Below are 14,635 nucleotides of genomic sequence, written 5' to 3' on the forward strand. Positions count from 1 at the left end.
TCTACACAGGTTACCATGTCATAACATTCGGGTCATCTTATCGTAATCAACAACGACCTTTAAGAGGATCAAAATAAATGAATTGGCTAGGAGACAGTCTGTATATTCCATAAATTTAAAGCCAGCCTGTGTATATACTTATACATTGTAACATTTGTATTGAAGAAGCAATTAATACAGGTTATATTGAATTACTGGAAAAATCACTTTACTTTGTGCTGGACAATTCTAGTCATTCACAAATTAAAGTGAATTCTTCAATTCAGTTTATAGATTCACATGAAATGAACATTTTTAACTGTCTAAAATAGCTAACTGGATAAAAAAATAAATAAATAACAGTGTTCTTTAATCCTAGAAAGTATTCAGTACCAAACTGGCAATAGCTGGACAAGAGACAGCCATCTTTCTCAATCCTTTCACTGTATAGATAAGGAAAAGGGAGTCCCAAGAGGTCAGATTTCATTGTTCAGGTCACTCCATCACATAAGAGCAAATCCCCCATCTTGTTAGTAGGATCATAGTGGAAACCACTGTCACAGCTTCCAATACAGGGCTTGTTCCATTACACTGTGTTGTTGCTGACCACCTTCATTTCCCTTCATTTGCACTTCGTGTGACTGCCCTCCACCTGGCCCAGAATTTCTAAGTCTTGCAACATTGAGAATGTATTTCAAGGACATATGTTGCCTAGCTGGGTCTGTAAAGAAATACTATTACTACTAACAATAAAATCTTATCTGGAACCACAGTAAAAAAAATAATAATAATAATAAATAAAATAAAATAAAATAAAATAAAATAAAATCAGTGGATGAGTTTTTCAGGCAATTTAAAACTTCCTTGTGGAATCCCTGAAGTCTTTTCAAAGGTCCAAGCTATCTAAAGAGCAGAGTTGGAAAGCTACTCAAGCTACTCTAAATTAAGGGAAGTGGATATCTGGCAACAGGAATTCTGGATTCTGCCGTTGTCCCTGAGCTTGAAGAGAGCCGGCTGACATAGCAAAGCATGACTTGGGCATTCTTATGGGCCTTAATAGTGTTAGGGGTTATCTTGTTTTGTTTTGATCACAATCAAGCACTAAGGAATTACCTCAATAAGAGATTACTATAGCTCCTAGCTCATCCAAGACAGATATGATAGACAGTTGGGGGAGAGGGGCTCTCAAATTTTCTTTGCCTTCTTTGTCACCTTATAGGCATTTCAACATTTTAAAAATTATATACCTATGTATGTAAGTAAGTATTTTCTCCTGAGGGGGTTTGGTCTCCAGCATCTCAGCTATGACTCCTGCAGCTTAGGGACCTGACCTTGGGAAACCAGCAGACAAATTTTTCTTTTTATTAACATAGTTTATGTTTCAGGCACTGGCCAGCCATAAAAACATTCACACATTTCATCTGCAATGCGTCACGTTCCTCCTATTCATGACTCCAAGTCCCCTCCATATTTCAATTTCTCAGTAGTTCTTCAGTGTTTATTTCACATCCTCAGTCTATCATGAAGCCCTGTCCAACTCACACAAAGGAGACGGAGATTGCTTCCTCCTTATGGCACTTTGCTCGGACTCCTTTTATCATACTTGGGTTTACCAACTTGTCTTTTCTCTGCTCTACCTTCTACTCTTCTCCACAACAATACTTCTATGTTTAAGATAGTTGTTCCATTACTTACCTATGTATCCACAAAAGCAACTAGCCTGGCGCTATGAAAACGGAATGGACTTTGGGAAAGATGAACTGAAGACAAATCCTAGCCTTATAATTTTTTTTAACCTCATATGTTGGTGATGTGACTTTTTTGTATCTCAATTACCCCAACTACAAAATGGGGAGAAGAGCTATTTGTAATACCTTGGCTAAGACTGCAAATAATGCATGTAAGATCCTCAACCCTGAACTGGTAAAGGAGGGATATCATTATGATTATCAGTTAATGTTTAACCAACAAATTAAATATCATCAGTTTAATGCACATAGCATGGAGCTTTTATCTGCTTTCTGGTCTGTACATTACTGTGGCTACAGTAAGTCTTCCCAGCAGGCATCGAGGGATACATGGCCCCAAGTTTGGCCTGTAAACTGGTTTGTAAAAGGCAGATTTTTTTTTTCCGCCCAATCTGTTTTGTAATCCTTTGCACACCTAAGGCAGTGCAATATGATGGAAAGAACAATTTGGAGCAAGAAACCCTGGTTTTTAACCTAAGCTTTAACTGATTGCATGACCCTGAGGAAGTCAGACATTTGCATTCTCAGTTTTCACATGCATAAGATGAGGAGAATCCGGCCACATGTACCTCACAGGCTTTCTGTGGGAGCAGAGAGACTCATAGAAGTTGGAGCCATCTGGAAACTGTACAGAACAATACAAATATGGATTAAACATCTTTTTTAATTTTTAATAGGTAATATATAAACTTTGCATCTAATTCAAAAAATACAAATGCACAGTAACAGGCAAGTCCTCTCCCAGTCTTCTTTCCAGCCACTCAGATCCCTCATTCAGGACAGGCGTCATCAGTTTTTAGTTTATATTCCTACAGATATTATGTTTATAAGAAATTTATTACGTACCTTTTAATAACTCTTCAACTGCCCCCCAGGCCTTCCTCCAGCCTACGGTTCCACTTAACACCCTGGAAGCCAGCAACACCAGAGCTGACACTTACAGTTGGCCTACTTGCTCTCTTAACCGTATTTACTACCAAGAGTCACTTGGTCACTGAGAAAAATTCTGTCACAAGTCTGAAAAGACCATCATTCTCAGCACGCAATGCCGCAGGGAACCCAGGACCCCATGAAGCCTGAAGTTGCTACATCTTCTGCTCAGAACCATAACAACTTAAATGGTCCCTATGCTCACACATTCCAACCAAAGCTGCGATCCATGGGCAATCAATTGTTTTTGTTTTCTTCTACAAGGCTTGCTTAGTTTAGATGTATTTAAAATGACTTCTTTGGATTTTCCCCTATGTTAGCTTGAAACAAGTATACCTGAAGCAATCTGAATCTTTGGCTGACACGTCTATGATATTTACATCCTACTGGATTCACAAGGTTATGGCTCAGATGGATTGCAGGGTCCGTGGGACAGAGCGCTTTCGAATTTTTAGGTGAGAAGTCTGCGTTCGTTACATTCTGTAGCTTCCATATCAGAGAGTCTCGCTAATCTTCAACTACTCCGAATGTGGTAAGCCCTGAAACTTCTTCAAGATTGTATTCTTTAAAGCCTTCTGGGAGGTACATCCTGAACTTCAAAGATTGTGCCTCGAAGGATCAAGATTACCATTATATTGTCACTTCGTCATCTAGGTTAGCTGCCCTATGAACAAAATTCCTTTAGTAAGAATGGAGCCAGCATGGGACGCCTGAGTGGCTCAGCGGTTGAACATCGGCCTTGGGCTCAGGGCCTGACACCGGATTCCCAGGATCGAGTCCCACCCCACATCGGGCTCCTTGCATGAGAGCCTGCTTCTCCTCCCTCTGACTATATCTCTGCCTCTCTTTCTGTGTCTCTCATAAATAAATAAATAAAATCTTAAAAAAAAGAATGGAGCCAATGTAAAAGTTCAAATTTCTTTTCACACAAGAAACAATGTAACGGGGCACCTGGGTGGCTCAGTGGTTGAGCGTCTGCCTTTGGCTCAGGTCATGATCCCAGCCGGGGTCCTCGGATCGAGTCCCGCATGGGGCTCCCCACAAGGAGCCTGCTTTTCCCTCTGCCTATGTCTCTGCCCCTCATAAGCAAATAAATAAAAATCTTTAAAAAAAGGAAAGGAAAGGAAAAGAAACTGTGTATCAGTCGGGATCCATCAGAAAACAGAAATCAGATAACGGGCTAGCTAGCATCCAAGATCTATAAAGAAATCAGATCTGTTTTTTAAAAACAGGATTCAATATAACCAAGCATGAAATTGGAAAGGGCACAGGAGGGGCAAAAAAGGGGGGGTGCACTGAGGTCTCACCGAGGTAGTAGGGGAGAAAGTAGTGGTTCCCACCGCACCCCAGAGGGGAGGTGGGATTGTTAAAGGTGGGAGGCAGGAGCAGAAGCCTGGAGGAATTGGCGGAGGGGAGGCCCCATCGGGCTCATGCTGCCGTCTCAGAGGGGGCCCCACTGGCCTGGGAACCCCGACCGAACCCCGACCCCCACCCTCCAAAGGCCCGCAGCGTGTCCCTGAGAGGGTGTCACGACGCTGCCTGGGCCCCTCTGCAGCTGCTGCAAAATCCTGCCACTGCCAAGGGCAGAAGCACTGCGGAGGGAGGTGTTCCTTCTCTCCCTACAGCCTGGCACCCTGCCTGCCCTCACCCCCCGGGGGGAACCTGACCCCAGCAGCCTGCAAAGCAGAAGTGGGTTGCTCAGGGTCCCATCTCAACCCTACAAAGCAGGGGAGGGGCTGGGAGGTGGGTACAAAATGGAGCGAGAAGAGCTTCATACCAGGCACAAAATGATATATATTACATCTGCAACATGCACATTTGTATATTCAAAAGGGGTCCTCTGGGGATCCCTGGGTGGCTCAGCGGTATAGCCCTGCCTTCAGCCCAGGGCGCGATCCTGGAGTCCCGGGTTCGAGTCCCACACAGGCTCCCTGCATGGAGCCTGCTTCTCCCTCCTCCTGTGTCTCTGCCTCTCTCTCTCTCTATGTCTATCATAATAAATAAATAAATAAATAAATAAATAAATAAATAATAAATAAATAAATAAATAAATAAAAAGGGGGGGGCCTCTGACATGTTTAGACTTCAGGAAAAGAATCATTTCCAAGCATTGCTAGGCAATGAGGTAGTAAAAATGAACGTTTTCTCATTGTTTTAGGAAGATTTGCGAACTTTCCACTGCTTCTTAAATATTGGTCAATAGGATGTATAGATTATTCTCTTCTATACTTTCGAGGTAACAACAATATTCTAGAAGTATTCAATAAAACACGATAGGCCTCTTAGTGAAGAATTAAGTGGAATATAAAATTCTTTCTCCATCTCCACGCGAAGTAGAACTATTCTTCTACCTTAAATGATTTTCTTTTGACCTTTAAATGCTTGAGTTCAGTGTAGCGCCCACAGAAAGATGTCATATAAAAACAAGACATTTTGTGTTTACTTTTAGGTAAAATAAATTAAGTTGGTTCTTCCCATTCATATCATAAAAATGATTTTCTAGTGTAGTGGAACTAAGATAGTGCAAGAAACCTGCAATAGACCTGGGGCGGCGGGGGTGTTTACGTGAGCATGTGTATTTATGCCAAATTGGATCTACCAGAACTGGCATCCCAAATAAAAAAATAAATAAAAGCAAGAGTTAGAATAAAACTGTCCCTCTACCTATTCCTCTCCTACCTGACCTAATTCTGTAAAATGCAACGCCAAACATATATGTCTCAAAAAAAACCCATGAAAATGACTTTCTATATTAATGTCACCCCTTTTGAATTCTGTTGATGACTCTCTGTTGAGTTTTTGAGCCTGTGATTATATGAGTCAAGGTGGACTGAAAATGGCCAGCTCCTCCCATCGAGGAATGGAGTCTACTCCCTCACTTCTTGACTCCACCCTGGCTTTGTGAGGTGCTTTGATCAATAGAATGAGACAGAAGTGACAGTGTGAGAGACACCACCATACCAGATGTCAAGGGGCCACTTCCTCATCTCAGCCTCCTTTCTTCCAGGCTGTGGGGTTCACCACGCATTGCTCTCCTGTATTTCCTGTCTCTTTAGGATCTTTCAGGAGCTTTCCAACACAGTGGATTAGACAAGATCCCTCCTGTCTTCTCAGTGTAGGACCAGCTCATTTCATCTGTGTACAAAACAGCAATGGCATGAGATATTACTTTAGATTGGTTCCATGGCAAATATTTTATTTATTTAATGAGAAAAGAAAAATGTGACTTGTATATGAAACAGGTATTACTGTTTAGGTTGTTAATTTCCCTTTTAAATAAGCTAGTTAGTAAAAAAAAAAAAAAAGAAAGAAAAGAAAAGAAAAAAGAAAAAGAAAAAGAAGAAGGAGGTCTACAGTTTAAACAAACCAAGTAATAGTAGAAGCTATGTTTAAATACAGAAAACATTGGGGAAATTCTGCTTTAAAGCATATTGGCTCAAATCCCACTGGTGCAAATATACAATTCAATTTACTTTCTCTCTTTTTCCTAAGAGGACTCCTCTACCTTCAAGACCCTCCCTGTTTCTGCCTTCTATTCTTTTTCCTTTCACTCAGAGGACAATCCAACTCTTCTTTGAAGCTTTCCTAACTGGTAAGGAGATCCAAATTCTTGAAATGTGTTACCCTGCCCACATCCACCACCAGTAACTGTCATTGTCCAACTCCACTTTGTTTTCCGTTGTATAAATATTGGCTTTACAATGTTACCTCTAGATTTGGTGCTAAGTCACATATCACCCCTTTTTTTCTTGGATTTCTACACTCCACTGATGCATTCGGTCTTTCTTTTCCTGCCTTCTTCACTTGTTAAATCTTCTCTTCATACCCTCTACCACCGTCCTTCACCTTAACCATTTTTCTACCTGTCTTTACCCTCTCATGACTCTATCTTATACTCTTAGTGACTCTCTCTCCTTTTCTTCACTCCTATCTCTATTTCCCGTCATCTTTCTTCTTATTATTATTGTGTTTCTTCCCCTACGTGTGTCTTGCTGGACTTGCCTCCAAATACCAAGGAAGAACAAATAGGAAGCTCCTAATGTGTTTGCTCATGCAAAGACAGAGTCAGACATTTTAGCACTTTTGAAGGTCTTTCTGCACTTGGATCCTGCCGAATGTGTATCCCTTATTCCCTCAAGAACTTTCTCGGTCAAACTTCAAACATTCTGGTCTAGAATTGATTGGATCTAAGATTATCTTTAGTTTTTGAATGAGACTCGGTGTTTAACACAAATTACATATTCCTCATAGGTCAGTGTGCAATTTCCCACATAGATAAGGTCATTGAAAAGTTCTTTCAAAATCAGAATGATTTTTCTACGTTTTGACAGATGCACAAATGAGTCCTTTGGAGTTTAGTATTTCAAATGACCTCTGAATTTCCAAACTATTTGAATGTTCACATTATTTTCTTCTAATTGCAGAAAAAATGTCCAACCACTCAGCTTGTCTCTTCACAATGGGAATTCCCTCAGATTTTGACTGAGCAGTTTAAGGCTTGGGGATTGGAATGAATACACTCCCACTATGATTGTCATGTTAAGAGAAATGTAGGTACTTTAGAGCTAGTGACAAAATGCTACGAAGACAAAAGAGAAAAATTCGAGGTTCTATATTGATTATATTCTATAGGGAGAGAATGTCATATAAGGATTAATCCGAAGAATGAAGATGATTTAGGTTAAATCATCCAAGCTTACATTAGCACAAATCATAATTTTCCTTTGTAACACCAGGAGTTTTCAGAGTCATATAGGACTCTGTTGGAATGGAAGCTGTTTTCCCAAAATAATTCCAGTGATTCAATTACAATTTATTATCCAGAAAAAAATGGCTTTACTCCTTTTACATGACCCGAAATAATGCAATCTTTTTCTTCAATAGAGCATAATGAGAGTTGAGAAGTCATGCTCAGAAAATGAGAACTGCCTCTGTTTCTCATTACCTTGAACATACAGATTTTGAATTTTACAGAGTAGTGATTCATATTTGATCTAGTTTTACGACAGAATCTGATTTGGCACACTGAAGTAAATATTAATACTTTTCTTTCCTAGATGTGGTATGTAAAACTAGAAATGTGACAAAATCCAGCCTTAGCTGCTCTAATCCAATAAGGAATTTGGTATATTTGAGTCTGATAACACACATAAAGAAGCTTAATGGAATTTTTAAATAATGCTCTTCTATTCAAGAAAAGTTTTATTTTCTCAAAGGGAACATGTTTACAAGAAATAGCTGAAGGGCACCTGGGTGGCTCAATTGATTAAGCCCAAGCCTTTGACTCAGGCCATGATCCCAGGGTCCTTGGATCAAGTCTCCCTGTTGGGCTCCCTGCTCAGCGGAGAGCCTGTTTCTCCACCTCCCTCTGCTACTCCCCCTGCTTGTGCTCTCTTGCTCTCTGTCAAATAAATAAATAAATAAAATATTTAAAAAAAAGGAAAGAAAAGAAAAAGAAAAGAAAAGGAAAGGAAAGAAAAGAAAAGGCAAGGCTGAGAATGGATGTCGATATGACTGGAGTTAACATCCTTTCATTATTTAGTTCATTCCTCACATTTGTGAGGGACCACCTTGAATCTATTCTAAAAGAAGAGAAGAGAGTGTCATAGAAAAAAATGATGCCTGGGTTCAGATTTCTTGTTGGCAAGAAATATGAGAAAATCTGATAGCCTCAGTAGCTTCATCTGGAAAATGGGGATTGTAATAATACCTCTGGGAGATGGCTCTTGTGAGGACTAGTGAGTGCTAACAGTAGCAGGCATGTAGATACCACTCAATTAATATAAGGATTAGACAGTCAAAGGTTAATGAGGAGATGCCTTCTTTTTTTTTTTAAAGTAATTGAGCTCTAGGGTTAACAAGGTACGAGTCATGAAAACTGGTTGAATCACAGGCACATATAATCATATGCCTACTTTTTGTGAGCTGCACATGTTAAGATTTTTAAAATTGTGTTAGGCCTCCTATCCATGCCATTTTTCATAGCCAAATGTGTTAAATACCTTTAGAGAAGCACCCATGCTAGGTCGATAAGACGGAGTTTCAATGGTTGTCTAGTAAAAAACTCAGGCAGCTAACTCAGTCTGGACTACTCCACCTCCCTCTGGTTTAACCTTCTAGACTTGGGACCTAAGAGGTTTGTGGCTAGAACTGATCAATCGGTATGCTTTTGTGGAAACAGTTTGTGTGGTTACAGTTGCTCTTATGGAGTGCCAACAAGGAGCCACCAAATCAGATTCTGTGGTAAGATCCTCTTTTAAAAATTGCCCATTAATACGACAGCACCAAAAAAGGAAAAATGAATCTGTGAAAACAGTTGCTAGAAGGGCTTCAGGTAACATATCAGGACAGCCTGGAGAGTTGGTTAAGGGCAGGGGCTTTGGATCAGACCCCAGTCTAGTCACTTGTGCCTCTAAATGTTTCCTTGGGGATCCCCGGGTGGCTCAGGGGTTTAGCACCTGCCTTTGGTCCAGGGCCCGATCCTGGAGTCCCGGGATCGAGTCCCACGTCAGGCTCCTGGCATGGAGCCTGCTTCTCCCTCCTCCTCCTGTGTCTCTGCCTCTCTCTATGTCTATCATAAATAAATAAATAAATCTTTAAAAAAAAATAAATCTGTTTCCTCATCTTAGAACTAGGGAAAATTATGTTCTTTTCATCCTAACAAGTAGGTTCTAAATGTTCCATTCATGTTATTTTTTCACTTAAAAATGGTTTTTCTGCTTACATAGGGACAAATGATTTATGCAAATTGAATTTAAATTTAAGGCAAATTAAATCCAGGGAATAAGAACTGCCAATTATTTAGTGTGTTATCTTTGTATCAGGCAGTTTACATATTTAAAACAGTCTAATTCTGACAATAACCCTATCGGAGAAATTTTACTCTCCCCATTTTACAGATAAGAAAACAGAGCCTCAGAGGGATTAAATAATTCTCCGAGTTCACACACGACAGAGTTATTAAGAGGCAATGTAGGAAATCATACCCAAGACCTCTGACTCAGAAGTCTGTGTTTTTTTCCTCTCTATCTCATGCCATTCAGCTTCACAACATTTAAAAAATAACCAGGCTTTGTGTCTGTGTGGCCTTAAGGCGTATGATATCATTGCATGGAACTATCAGGCACTTGGGCTAAATTGCCCACATGAAAGAGTTTTCTTTTTAGCTGTGCCTAAACAAGCCATGAAATATAGAAAATAAAGCAATTTTTAAATAATCCCACATTATAGGAACATATTAATCACATACCCCTGGACTCCCTGTTATAGCTAAGAAAGCATCCTTATCCCTGTTTCTTTCAGCTCCTTTTGTACTCCAGACTTTTCTCCTCTCTCCCTTTTTGTGTGCCTAGAACTTTAGTATCCTTTACAATATCACTGCTAGCTTAGGCTTGCACTGTTGGTCACTGCTATATAATTGATCTGGTACAGGGTACTGAAAACAGCAATCCGTGCTGATTTGGTCAACCAGCCTGGACCAAAAAATAGTGATAGGACACCACAGGCTGAGACTCAATGTCTGATTCCTTCTTCTGGAACATAGGAGGTTCTCAGGAAATGTTTTCTGGATTGACATTTAGACATGTTTTAGTTTTCCCAGCACATAACTGATAAAGTGTAATATATCAAAAATGTTGCTTTTATTAATTTCATATATTAAAATATATACTGAAATGCAGTGAATGGACAGATATATACCTTGAAGTAAGACAGATAGGGGATGTTTTGTAAGAGGCCCTCATTTACTATAATCAAAAGAATGCCTCTTTGACAAACCAGGAGTGTCCTTCTTAAGTGTGGCAAATGGTGCTTGCTTTAATGTTTTATTTATTTAAGTTTTCCCATTGCCAAGAGGAACAAGTCTAAACCTCTTTTAACATGGTCACTCCAATCTGCCCAATCTATGTATGTATCTAATTTCTTTTTCTATATTAATTCCATTAGCAAAATCTATCCTAGCCAAAATGTACTCTTCACTGCCTCTGGGTATTTCTTCCTCCGACTCTCTACCAACGATATTGCTGTGGCTTTGATGCTCTCGCCTTCTTCTCCATCAATCCAAACCTTTCCCAAAGTGAGTAAGTTCTGTTTTATAATGTTTACTACTCCTTTGGCAATTATCCATTGGTGTCTGATGTTGTGACCGAAATTGGAAAGCCAACTGATTTGGCTCTATTGTGCTGTAAGCTCTCTGAGGGCAGGGGCAACATCTGTCTTTTTAAAAGCCCAGCCTCAGGATCTCACAGATAAATATTTCTTGAATGTCTAAAGAAAGGAAAGAAGTATGAACTCTTCTTTCAGAGTTGTCCTGGGCGAATACTATTCTATGTATATTTTGGTATCTCTTTCAGCAGTGAGCACACTGCCTTGAACAAAGTAAATAATCTTTTCAATGTACTAAATTAATCTTTAAAAGTCTATGCAAAATTATGTTTGAGGTTTTTAATAAAATGTTAAATATTTTTAATCCATTGATTCTTTCGTAAGATAATGGTGATTCTGATTTAAGTTAAATTAATTTCACTGTACTAGAGTAACTTTTATTTTTTTATGTTTGTTTTTTAAAGATATTTATTTATTCATGAGACACACAGAGAGACAGAGAGAGGCAGAGGGAGAAGCAGGCTCCATGCAGGGAGCCCGACGTGGGACTCGATCCCGGGTCTCCAGGATCAGGCCCTGAGCCCAAGGCAGCGCTAAACCGCTGAGCCACCTGGGCTGCCCTAGAGTAACTTTTAAATATACCATTCTAATTCTCAAACAAACTAAAACTCAAGGAAATTATGTTGATCTTATCTACACCTTTAAAATTAAAGTGATTTAATTAAGGCAATTTTCTATTGTAATGGCTTTTTGTAATATTCCCTAAATATGTCACTCCCTAATGTAACATGTATCTCCAGTAGGTAATAGTCCCTATATGTTTTTTCTTCCTTCCAACTCTTATTGACTCCACAGCCCCATCCTGTAGTCCAAAATGACCAATCCATCTTTTGGGTCTCTACTTAGATGTTACTTTCTTCAAGAATCTTTTCCTGATGTCCACCCGCATCCTCCTCATGGACTGCATAGCACACACACCCCTTATTATATCACAAAGCAATTACCTAATTCTCCAGCTTCTGGAGAACAAGGGCTCTGTCTATTCTCTTATTCCAGCAGTCAGAATAATGCATGACATATAGTGGGTGCTTAACAAATATTTATTATGTGAATGAATGCCCTCAGGAAGAATGAAGGGTGACTCAGGCTTAATGTTTCACCTTTACATTGGTTCAGGGTGTTAGAGTCATCACATTAGAGGTAACCATTAATTTCAAAGGAACTTTAGAGAACCACTTCAAGAATTGTGCAACAACCCTTACCATGGAGAGGGTGGGGTGGGGTGGGGAAGGGATTGAAACTGTGCCAACAAAAGAATGCCCAGTACTGATTCAGTGGTATGGCCAGGAGTATGATAGTGCTTAATCCAAACTTCAGGAGTTATATAGACTTTCCAACAATTATCTTTCAGTTTATTGATAATGTTTTAATCTATTCTCATGATTGAGCCTATTCCATCTGACAGTGGTTCTCAGGAACACTTTACAGTCTTAAAATCATTGAGGATCCCAAGGAACTTTGGTTTATGTGGGTTATTGCTATCGGTATTCACTGTGCTAGAAATTAAAACATACATTTTAAAAATATTCATAAATATACTTTAAAATAACTGTGGTATATCTGCTACATGTTAACATAACATTTTTTTCTGGAAATAACTATATTTCCCAAAGAAAATAATTTAGTGAGAAAAATAGCATTGTTTTACATTTTTGCAAGTCTCTTTAATGTCTGGCTTAGTAGAAGACAGCTGGATTCTCATATCACTTCTATATTCAATCTGTATTGCAATATGTTGTTTTGTTTGAAGTAGATGAAGAATATCCCATTTCACACAGACATGTAGTTGGAAAACGAAGCAGCATTTTAATAACACTTTTAATAATTCTGGATATTCTTCTTTGGTGCTATACCAAAAATCAACAAGCAGTAGTTTCTTAAACCTTGTAATGTGGAATATGAAACTGTGTCAGTTTAATTTTCATACTCCATTATATTATAATTCTTCAATCTATCTTGTACTTTGAATGGATCTTTAACTCATGAATGATTTTATAACATCATGTGTAATTGGTTATTTGGAAAATACCGGCTCACTGAGTCATGCAGATCTTCCAAATACAATACATTTCATTGTATAATATCAAAAGCCACATTAATTAAAATGATCACAGTCTTATTACAAAAGACCTTAAATATAAGAAAGCGACCAAGCTCATGGTGACAGAGACAAGTTTTCCAAATTCTCTATTTTTTACTTGAAAGCTCATAGTTTTCATTGAAAATAAGTACTTCCAGTTGTTTACCTTGAAGTGACAGGCTCACTTAATTTGTTTTGAAAAAAATATTTGCAAAACATCCAAGTGTAAATAACCATAGCTTGTCAGTTGTTCTTTCAAGTAAAACTATGTACCATGAAAAAAAAAAAAAAACAACAGCTAGTTTAGCTCATGACCCAATTACTCAAGGGTTTTAATCCAAGACTAACACTGCTTTGGGATGCCACAGAAGAATTTTATATGTGCCTTCCTTTTGCCATGCAGAATATTAAAAGGACAGATTCAAAGGTTTAAATAAAAAAAAAAAAGAATTATTTTTACTGCTTCATCAAAGACATTCTTAAAAGAAAGAGACATATGTGGCAATGGAGACTACAACTCGAGTACAGTTTGGTTCCACTACCCCGGTTCATGCTAAGGTGCTAGCAAGTTTTACCCACCATTGCTTTTGTACTATTAGTGCAAATATCAACATAGTAGAAAAAAATAGCATCTTACAATTAATACAATAATAGCTTTGGCCTTGCCAAACTCCCTGAAAAGATCCCATGAACCCCACAAGGGGTCAATGACCATACTTTGAAGATGGCTGCTTTAAGACCAAGGAGTTCTCTCATATAGACTTTAATTATATTCTTAATTTTATCATCATTTCGGGCTCTTCCTCCCAATTGAATAATAGTAAATTTCATAGTTTAAAAGTAATTTCAGAAATAGATAATTAAATCTCTGCCAAACACTTGAATATGGGGGATCCCTGGGTGGCTCAGCGGTTTAGCGCCTGCCTTTGGCCCAGGGCACGATCCTGGAGTCCCGGGATCAAGTCCCGTGTCGGGCTCCTGGCATGGAGCCTGCTTCTCCCTCCTCCTGTGTCTCTGCCTCCCTCTCTATGTCTATCATAAATAATAAATAAATAAATATTTTTTAAAAACCGCTTGAATATGGCATACTACTTAATCCTCACGAAACATCTGTAAGTCAGCTACAATTTGTTCCATTTTTATACTTGATAAAAAAAAAACACAACACTGCAGTTCAGTGAGGCAAACCTATTTACCCCATAGCAAATAATTATCTGAGTCTACAATTAAATACAAGTCTGTCTGACTAAATAGTGCGTGTTCTATCTAATGTGGCACCCAAGTCTGAAGATATTTAATATGTATATATTTTTTGAGAAGATAGGTATATTGATATATGCAAATCCTGATGTTTAAAACAGAAATATTTTTATAGAACTCGTCACATAGATTCGGTCTGTCATGAATTGTCTGCGTTAACGATAAGTCACTTTAATGCCTTTTGGACTCCGTTTCTTCCTACTGGCAATTTTAAAGCACTATCTCAGCCTCCAATTGATTCAAACTCCTCACCAACTCTGAGATTCACAGGCCAGCTAGGGTGCTCTGCCCATACTGAGGAGGGAACTGACCCTCAGAGGACTTCACGGACTTCTGAGCCTTTCCCTTTCCACCTGCTTTCCCCTCGGTATCATGCGATTAAGACCAAGTGTCTCACATAAGAAAGGCCGACAAGAGTACAGCCTCTACACAAGTGCTTTCCTTACAACTTTTTCTCCTTTTCCTCAAGGCCAAA

General features: G+C 38.9%; 1 long non-coding RNA gene across 1 annotated transcript in view; it reads right to left on the reverse strand.

Annotated features, from left to right (window-relative positions):
- Nucleotides 1-14,635, reverse strand: part of LOC144291578 (uncharacterized) — a 50,036-nt gene that overhangs the window by 32,649 nt on the left and 2,752 nt on the right. The window contains exon 3 of the long non-coding RNA XR_013358903.1: nucleotides 5,619-5,792. This is a non-coding gene — a long non-coding RNA (uncharacterized LOC144291578). The remainder of the gene's footprint in view (nucleotides 1-5,618; nucleotides 5,793-14,635) is intronic.

This window comes from Canis aureus, chromosome 20, assembly GCF_053574225.1.
Source record: "Canis aureus isolate CA01 chromosome 20, VMU_Caureus_v.1.0, whole genome shotgun sequence".
Taxonomy (NCBI): Eukaryota; Metazoa; Chordata; class Mammalia; order Carnivora; family Canidae; genus Canis; species Canis aureus.